General features: G+C 47.7%; 5 non-coding genes and 1 pseudogene across 5 annotated transcripts; all 6 read left to right on the top strand.

Annotated features, from left to right (window-relative positions):
- Positions 1-1,271: 1,271 nt before the first annotated feature.
- LOC142724127 (U2 spliceosomal RNA) lies at positions 1,272-1,462 on the top strand. The gene has a single exon (XR_012875972.1). It is a non-coding gene; the product is annotated as a U2 spliceosomal RNA (small nuclear RNA).
- Positions 1,463-2,762: 1,300 nt separating this feature from the next.
- Positions 2,763-2,953, top strand: LOC142724128 (U2 spliceosomal RNA). Its single transcript, XR_012875973.1, has one exon. It is a non-coding gene; the product is annotated as a U2 spliceosomal RNA (small nuclear RNA).
- Positions 2,954-4,253: 1,300 nt separating this feature from the next.
- On the top strand, positions 4,254-4,444 carry LOC142724130 (U2 spliceosomal RNA). Its single transcript, XR_012875974.1, has one exon. It is a non-coding gene; the product is annotated as a U2 spliceosomal RNA (small nuclear RNA).
- Positions 4,445-5,744: 1,300 nt separating this feature from the next.
- LOC142724131 (U2 spliceosomal RNA) lies at positions 5,745-5,935 on the top strand. Its single transcript, XR_012875975.1, has one exon. It is a non-coding gene; the product is annotated as a U2 spliceosomal RNA (small nuclear RNA).
- A 1,288-nt stretch (positions 5,936-7,223) lies between these two features.
- LOC142724132 (U2 spliceosomal RNA) lies at positions 7,224-7,414 on the top strand. Its single transcript, XR_012875976.1, has one exon. It is a non-coding gene; the product is annotated as a U2 spliceosomal RNA (small nuclear RNA).
- A 1,286-nt stretch (positions 7,415-8,700) lies between these two features.
- On the top strand, positions 8,701-8,772 carry LOC142724142 (U2 spliceosomal RNA; annotated as a pseudogene; the record flags this gene model as incomplete).

Here is an 8,772-nt window from a genome sequence, read left to right on the forward strand (position 1 = left end):
TCCAAAAGTGTTTTTTGTCTTTGCTATTGTTTCTGTCTTTCTGAAGGGATCTCCCCTTTTAATCCCATTATTTCAACACCTGTTGGACAATGCATGAGTGATAATGAGCTCATTGATTAAATGCAATTAATGAATAGATTGCCACCTCTTGTTGTGTGTCGTCTGTGTTTCTGTGTTTCCGGCATTTCACATTGGAACACCTCATTCACCTTCCTTGTCTTCTCTCCGCCCTCCCTTTTAGGTAAGTTAAAGAGCTGCACCTGAGCCAGCCACTGATTGATTGATTGATTGATTGATTGATTGATTGATTGATTGATTGATTGATTGATTGATGCAGCACAACAGTCAAATAGTGGAGTGGAGTAGGGGAACAGCAAACAGCCAATAAAGCAGCCCGCCCGCTCGCCTGCCCGCCACAATGGACCTACCTGTGTACACTAGATGGATGTGATGGAATGTACTGTCGTCCCTACATTTCAAGAAGAAGTAAGAATTGCAGTTGCAACAAAGCCTTGCTTGCCTACAAAGAGAGCAGCAATTTGGATTTGTTACTATGTTACCTAGAAGAATAACAAACTGTGCAAGGATGGAGGTTGTAGGAGCAAGGAGAAGTTGTCTGTAAAGTTGGTGGATGCCTATTTTCCATTTTGCAGTCCCTTGTCTCCCTCTTGTGGCCTCCTGGAGGCAACTAGCTGTGCAAAAAAAAGACAGCCTGGCGGCCGGCTGTTGCAGTGTTGCCCTCTCAGGCAACACTGAGTGACTGACTGAGCCTCACCGTCTTATATAAAGTTCAGACGGAACTTTGCACGTGTCATAGTGGAGCCCTCAGGATTCCAGAGCCAGCTTTCTGACATCATAATGGGGCCTCAGAGATAAAAGCCTGGGCCCAGGCAGTGTTGGTCAGTGCTGCTCAGCAGGCAGCACTGGACTGGACTGGATTACAGCTGATACAAGGTGTGAAGGAACAAGGGGTGGCTGTGGGCATGCACTTGCTGCCGCTGCCAGTGTTTATCTGCATGGCAGCAGGGCATTTGGGCGTTGCCAGGAAGGCGTTTTTATGTAGATTCCTCCTCTTTCAGCACTGCATTGTGGTGCAAGCAAAAGAAGCAAATCCTGTCTGGCTTCCTCTCCGGCCTTTATTCACCTCCCGTGTAGCTGTGAGTGTGTGAGCCTGCAGGGCCCCATGGAATTGCCTAGAAGTAGGCTGAATCGCTGCAAGGGCTGAACAGCAGTATCGGGCAGGCTCGGGCAACGCGCGGCCCGTTCGGGTTATCGCTTCTCGGCCTTTTGGCTAAGATCAAGTGTAGTATCTGTTCTTATCAGTTTAATATCTGATACGTCCCCTATCTGGGGACCATATATTAAATGGATTTTTAGAACAGGGAGATGGAAATAGAGCTTGCTCTGTCCACTCCACGCATTGACCTGGTATTGCAGTATTTCCAGGACCGGTGCACCCTTTCCTTATGTGTTGACTAAAAGCAGATTCCAAAAGTGTTTTTTGTCTTTGCTATTGTTTCTGTCTTTCTGAAGGGATCTCCCCTTTTAATCCCATTATTTCAACACCTGTTGGACAATGCATGAGTGATAATGAGCTCATTGATTAAATGCAATTAATGAATAGATTGCCACCTCTTGTTGTGTGTCGTCTGTGTTTCTGTGTTTCCGGCATTTCACATTGGAACACCTCATTCACCTTCCTTGTCTTCTCTCCGCCCTCCCTTTTAGGTAAGTTAAAGAGCTGCACCTGAGCCAGCCACTGATTGATTGATTGATTGATTGATTGATTGATTGATTGATTGATTGATTGATTGATTGATTGATGCAGCACAACAGTCAAATAGTGGAGTGGAGTAGGGGAACAGCAAACAGCCAATAAAGCAGCCCGCCCGCTCGCCTGCCCGCCACAATGGACCTACCTGTGTACACTAGATGGATGTGATGGAATGTACTGTCGTCCCTACATTTCAAGAAGAAGTAAGAATTGCAGTTGCAACAAAGCCTTGCTTGCCTACAAAGAGAGCAGCAATTTGGATTTGTTACTATGTTACCTAGAAGAATAACAAACTATGCAAGGATGGAGGTTGTAGGAGCAAGGAGAAGTTGTCTGTAAAGTTGGTGGATGCCTATTTTCCATTTTGCAGTCCCTTGTCTCCCTCTTGTGGCCTCCTGGAGGCAACTAGCTGTGCAAAAAAAAGACAGCCTGGCGGCCGGCTGTTGCAGTGTTGCCCTCTCAGGCAACACTGAGTGACTGACTGAGCCTCACCGTCTTATATAAAGTTCAGACGGAACTTTGCACGTGTCATAGTGGAGCCCTCAGGATTCCAGAGCCAGCTTTCTGACATCATAATGGGGCCTCAGAGATAAAAGCCTGGGCCCAGGCAGTGTTGGTCAGTGCTGCTCAGCAGGCAGCACTGGACTGGACTGGATTACAGCTGATACAAGGTGTGAAGGAACAAGGGGTGGCTGTGGGCATGCACTTGCTGCCGCTGCCAGTGTTTATCTGCATGGCAGCAGGGCATTTGGGCGTTGCCAGGAAGGCGTTTTTATGTAGATTCCTCCTCTTTCAGCACTGCATTGTGGTGCAAGCAAAAGAAGCAAATCCTGTCTGGCTTCCTCTCCGGCCTTTATTCACCTCCCGTGTAGCTGTGAGTGTGTGAGCCTGCAGGGCCCCATGGAATTGCCTAGAAGTAGGCTGAATCGCTGCAAGGGCTGAACAGCAGTATCGGGCAGGCTCGGGCAACGCGCGGCCCGTTCGGGTTATCGCTTCTCGGCCTTTTGGCTAAGATCAAGTGTAGTATCTGTTCTTATCAGTTTAATATCTGATACGTCCCCTATCTGGGGACCATATATTAAATGGATTTTTAGAACAGGGAGATGGAAATAGAGCTTGCTCTGTCCACTCCACGCATTGACCTGGTATTGCAGTATTTCCAGGACCGGTGCACCCTTTCCTTATGTGTTGACTAAAAGCAGATTCCAAAAGTGTTTTTTGTCTTTGCTATTGTTTCTGTCTTTCTGAAGGGATCTCCCCTTTTAATCCCATTATTTCAACACCTGTTGGACAATGCATGAGTGATAATGAGCTCATTGATTAAATGCAATTAATGAATAGATTGCCACCTCTTGTTGTGTGTCGTCTGTGTTTCTGTGTTTCCGGCATTTCACATTGGAACACCTCATTCACCTTCCTTGTCTTCTCTCCGCCCTCCCTTTTAGGTAAGTTAAAGAGCTGCACCTGAGCCAGCCACTGATTGATTGATTGATTGATTGATTGATTGATTGATTGATTGATTGATTGATTGATTGATTGATGCAGCACAACAGTCAAATAGTGGAGTGGAGTAGGGGAACAGCAAACAGCCAATAAAGCAGCCCGCCCGCTCGCCTGCCCGCCACAATGGACCTACCTGTGTACACTAGATGGATGTGATGGAATGTACTGTCGTCCCTACATTTCAAGAAGAAGTAAGAATTGCAGTTGCAACAAAGCCTTGCTTGCCTACAAAGAGAGCAGCAATTTGGATTTGTTACTATGTTACCTAGAAGAATAACAAACTGTGCAAGGATGGAGGTTGTAGGAGCAAGGAGAAGTTGTCTGTAAAGTTGGTGGATGCCTATTTTCCATTTTGCAGTCCCTTGTCTCCCTCTTGTGGCCTCCTGGAGGCAACTAGCTGTGCAAAAAAAAGACAGCCTGGCGGCCGGCTGTTGCAGTGTTGCCCTCTCAGGCAACACTGAGTGACTGACTGAGCCTCACCGTCTTATATAAAGTTCAGACGGAACTTTGCACGTGTCATAGTGGAGCCCTCAGGATTCCAGAGCCAGCTTTCTGACATCATAATGGGGCCTCAGAGATAAAAGCCTGGGCCCAGGCAGTGTTGGTCAGTGCTGCTCAGCAGGCAGCACTGGACTGGACTGGATTACAGCTGATACAAGGTGTGAAGGAACAAGGGGTGGCTGTGGGCATGCACTTGCTGCCGCTGCCAGTGTTTATCTGCATGGCAGCAGGGCATTTGGGCGTTGCCAGGAAGGCGTTTTTATGTAGATTCCTCCTCTTTCAGCACTGCATTGTGGTGCAAGCAAAAGAAGCAAATCCTGTCTGGCTTCCTCTCCGGCCTTTATTCACCTCCCGTGTAGCTGTGAGTGTGTGAGCCTGCAGGGCCCCATGGAATTGCCTAGAAGTAGGCTGAATCGCTGCAAGGGCTGAACAGCAGTATCGGGCAGGCTCGGGCAACGCGCGGCCCGTTCGGGTTATCGCTTCTCGGCCTTTTGGCTAAGATCAAGTGTAGTATCTGTTCTTATCAGTTTAATATCTGATACGTCCCCTATCTGGGGACCATATATTAAATGGATTTTTAGAACAGGGAGATGGAAATAGAGCTTGCTCTGTCCACTCCACGCATTGACCTGGTATTGCAGTATTTCCAGGACCGGTGCACCCTTTCCTTATGTGTTGACTAAAAGCAGATTCCAAAAGTGTTTTTTGTCTTTGCTATTGTTTCTGTCTTTCTGAAGGGATCTCCCCTTTTAATCCCATTATTTCAACACCTGTTGGACAATGCATGAGTGATAATGAGCTCATTGATTAAATGCAATTAATGAATAGATTGCCACCTCTTGTTGTGTGTCGTCTGTGTTTCTGTGTTTCCGGCATTTCACATTGGAACACCTCATTCACCTTCCTTGTCTTCTCTCCGCCCTCCCTTTTAGGTAAGTTAAAGAGCTGCACCTGAGCCAGCCACTGATTGATTGATTGATTGATTGATTGATTGATTGATTGATTGATTGATTGATTGATTGATTGATGCAGCACAACAGTCAAATAGTGGAGTGGAGTAGGGGAACAGCAAACAGCCAATAAAGCAGCCCGCCCGCTCGCCTGCCCGCCACAATGGACCTACCTGTGTACACTAGATGGATGTGATGGAATGTACTGTCGTCCCTACATTTCAAGAAGAAGTAAGAATTGCAGTTGCAACAAAGCCTTGCTTGCCTACAAAGAGAGCAGCAATTTAGATTTGTTACTATGTTACCTAGAAGAATAACAAACTGTGCAAGGATGGAGGTTGTAGGAGCAAGGAGAAGTTGTCTGTAAAGTTGGTGGATGCCTATTTTCCATTTTGCAGTCCCTTGTCTCCCTCTTGTGGCCTCCTGGAGGCAACTAGCTGTGCAAAAAAAAGACAGCCTGGCGGCCGGCTGTTGCAGTGTTGCCCTCTCAGGCAACACTGAGTGACTGACTGAGCCTCACCGTCTTATATAAAGTTCAGACGGAACTTTGCACGTGTCATAGTGGAGCCCTCAGGATTCCAGAGCCAGCTTTCTGACATCATAATGGGGCCTCAGAGATAAAAGCCTGGGCCCAGGCAGTGTTGGTCAGTGCTGCTCAGCAGGCAGCACTGGACTGGACTGGATTACAGCTGATACAAGGTGTGAAGGAACAAGGGGTGGCTGTGGGCATGCACTTGCTGCCGCTGCCAGTGTTTATCTGCATGGCAGCAGGGCATTTGGGCGTTGCCAGGAAGGCGTTTTTATGTAGATTCCTCCTCTTTCAGCACTGCATTGTGGTGCAAGCAAAAGAAGCAAATCCTGTCTGGCTTCCTCTCCGGCCTTTATTCACCTCCCGTGTAGCTGTGAGTGTGTGAGCCTGCAGGGCCCCATGGAATTGCCTAGAAGTAGGCTGAATCGCTGCAAGGGCTGAACAGCAGTATCGGGCAGGCTCGGGCAACGCGCGGCCCGTTCGGGTTATCGCTTCTCGGCCTTTTGGCTAAGATCAAGTGTAGTATCTGTTCTTATCAGTTTAATATCTGATACGTCCCCTATCTGGGGACCATATATTAAATGGATTTTTAGAACAGGGAGATGGAAATAGAGCTTGCTCTGTCCACTCCACGCATTGACCTGGTATTGCAGTATTTCCAGGACCGGTGCACCCTTTCCTTATGTGTTGACTAAAAGCAGATTCCAAAAGTGTTTTTTGTCTTTGCTATTGTTTCTGTCTTTCTGAAGGGATCTCCCCTTTTAATCCCATTATTTCAACACCTGTTGGACAATGCATGAGTGATAATGAGCTCATTGATTAAATGCAATTAATGAATAGATTGCCACCTCTTGTTGTGTGTCGTCTGTGTTTCTGTGTTTCCGGCATTTCACATTGGAACACCTCATTCACCTTCCTTGTCTTCTCTCCGCCCTCCCTTTTAGGTAAGTTAAAGAGCTGCACCTGAGCCAGCCACTGATTGATTGATTGATTGATTGATTGATTGATTGATTGATTGATTGATTGATGCAGCACAACAGTCAAATAGTGGAGTGGAGTAGGGGAACAGCAAACAGCCAATAAAGCAGCCCGCCCGCTCGCCTGCCCGCCACAATGGACCTACCTGTGTACACTAGATGGATGTGATGGAATGTACTGTCGTCCCTACATTTCAAGAAGAAGTAAGAATTGCAGTTGCAACAAAGCCTTGTTTGCCTACAAAGAGAGCAGCAATTTGGATTTGTTACTATGTTACCTAGAAGAATAACAAACTGTGCAAGGATGGAGGTTGTAGGAGCAAGGAGAAGTTGTCTGTAAAGTTGGTGGATGCCTATTTTCCATTTTGCAGTCCCTTGTCTCCCTCTTGTGGCCTCCTGGAGGCAACTAGCTGTGCAAAAAAAAGACAGCCTGGCGGCCGGCTGTTGCAGTGTTGCCCTCTCAGGCAACACTGAGTGACTGACTGAGCCTCACCGTCTTATATAAAGTTCAGACGGAACTTTGCACGTGTCATAGTGGAGCCCTCAGGATTCCAGAGCCAGCTTTCTGACATCATAATGGGGCCTCAGAGATAAAAGCCTGGGCCCAGGCAGTGTTGGTCAGTGCTGCTCAGCAGGCAGCACTGGACTGGACTGGATTACAGCTGATACAAGGTGTGAAGGAACAAGGGGTGGCTGTGGGCATGCACTTGCTGCCGCTGCCAGTGTTTATCTGCATGGCAGCAGGGCATTTGGGCGTTGCCAGGAAGGCGTTTTTATGTAGATTCCTCCTCTTTCAGCACTGCATTGTGGTGCAAGCAAAAGAAGCAAATCCTGTCTGGCTTCCTCTCCGGCCTTTATTCACCTCCCGTGTAGCTGTGAGTGTGTGAGCCTGCAGGGCCCCATGGAATTGCCTAGAAGTAGGCTGAATCGCTGCAAGGGCTGAACAGCAGTATCGGGCAGGCTCGGGCAACGCGCGGCCCGTTCGGGTTATCGCTTCTCGGCCTTTTGGCTAAGATCAAGTGTAGTATCTGTTCTTATCAGTTTAATATCTGATACGTCCCCTATCTGGGGACCATATATTAAATGGATTTTTAGAACAGGGAGATGGAAATAGAGCTTGCTCTGTCCACTCCACGCATTGACCTGGTATTGCAGTATTTCCAGGACCGGTGCACCCTTTCCTTATGTGTTGACTAAAAGCAGATTCCAAAAGTGTTTTTTGTCTTTGCTATTGTTTCTGTCTTTCTGAAGGGATCTCCCCTTTTAATCCCATTATTTCAACACCTGTTGGACAATGCATGAGTGATAATGAGCTCATTGATTAAATGCAATTAATGAATAGATTGCCACCTCTTGTTGTGTGTCGTCTGTGTTTCTGTGTTTCCGGCATTTCACATTGGAACACCTCATTCACCTTCCTTGTCTTCTCTCCGCCCTCCCTTTTAGGTAAGTTAAAGAGCTGCACCTGAGCCAGCCACTGATTGATTGATTGATTGATTGATTGATTGATTGATTGATTGATTGATTGACAGCACAACAGTCAAATAGTGGAGTGGAGTAGGGGAACAGCAAACAGCCAATAAAGCAGCCCGCCCGCTCGCCTGCCCGCCACAATGGACCTACCTGTGTACACTAGATGGATGTGATGGAATGTACTGTCGTCCCTACATTTCAAGAAGAAGTAAGAATTGCAGTTGCAACAAAGCCTTGCTTGCCTACAAAGAGAGCAGCAATTTGGATTTGTTACTATGTTACCTAGAAGAATAACAAACTGTGCAAGGATGGAGGTTGTAGGAGCAAGGAGAAGTTGTCTGTAAAGTTGGTGGATGCCTATTTTCCATTTTGCAGTCCCTTGTCTCCCTCTTGTGGCCTCCTGGAGGCAACTAGCTGTGCAAAAAAAAGACAGCCTGGCGGCCGGCTGTTGCAGTGTTGCCCTCTCAGGCAACACTGAGTGACTGACTGAGCCTCACCGTCTTATATAAAGTTCAGACGGAACTTTGCACGTGTCATAGTGGAGCCCTCAGGATTCCAGAGCCAGCTTTCTGACATCATAATGGGGCCTCAGAGATAAAAGCCTGGGCCCAGGCAGTGTTGGTCAGTGCTGCTCAGCAGGCAGCACTGGACTGGACTGGATTACAGCTGATACAAGGTGTGAAGGAACAAGGGGTGGCTGTGGGCATGCACTTGCTGCCGCTGCCAGTGTTTATCTGCATGGCAGCAGGGCATTTGGGCGTTGCCAGGAAGGCGTTTTTATGTAGATTCCTCCTCTTTCAGCACTGCATTGTGGTGCAAGCAAAAGAAGCAAATCCTGTCTGGCTTCCTCTCCGGCCTTTATTCACCTCCCGTGTAGCTGTGAGTGTGTGAGCCTGCAGGGCCCCATGGAATTGCCTAGAAGTAGGCTGAATCGCTGCAAGGGCTGAACAGCAGTATCGGGCAGGCTCGGGCAACGCGCGGCCCGTTCGGGTTATCGCTTCTCGGCCTTTTGGCTAAGATCAAGTGTAGTATCTGTTCTTATCAGTTTAATATCTGATACGTCCC

Source organism: Rhinoderma darwinii, unplaced genomic scaffold, assembly GCF_050947455.1.
Source record: "Rhinoderma darwinii isolate aRhiDar2 unplaced genomic scaffold, aRhiDar2.hap1 Scaffold_572, whole genome shotgun sequence".
In the NCBI taxonomy this organism is placed as follows: Eukaryota; Metazoa; Chordata; class Amphibia; order Anura; family Rhinodermatidae; genus Rhinoderma; species Rhinoderma darwinii.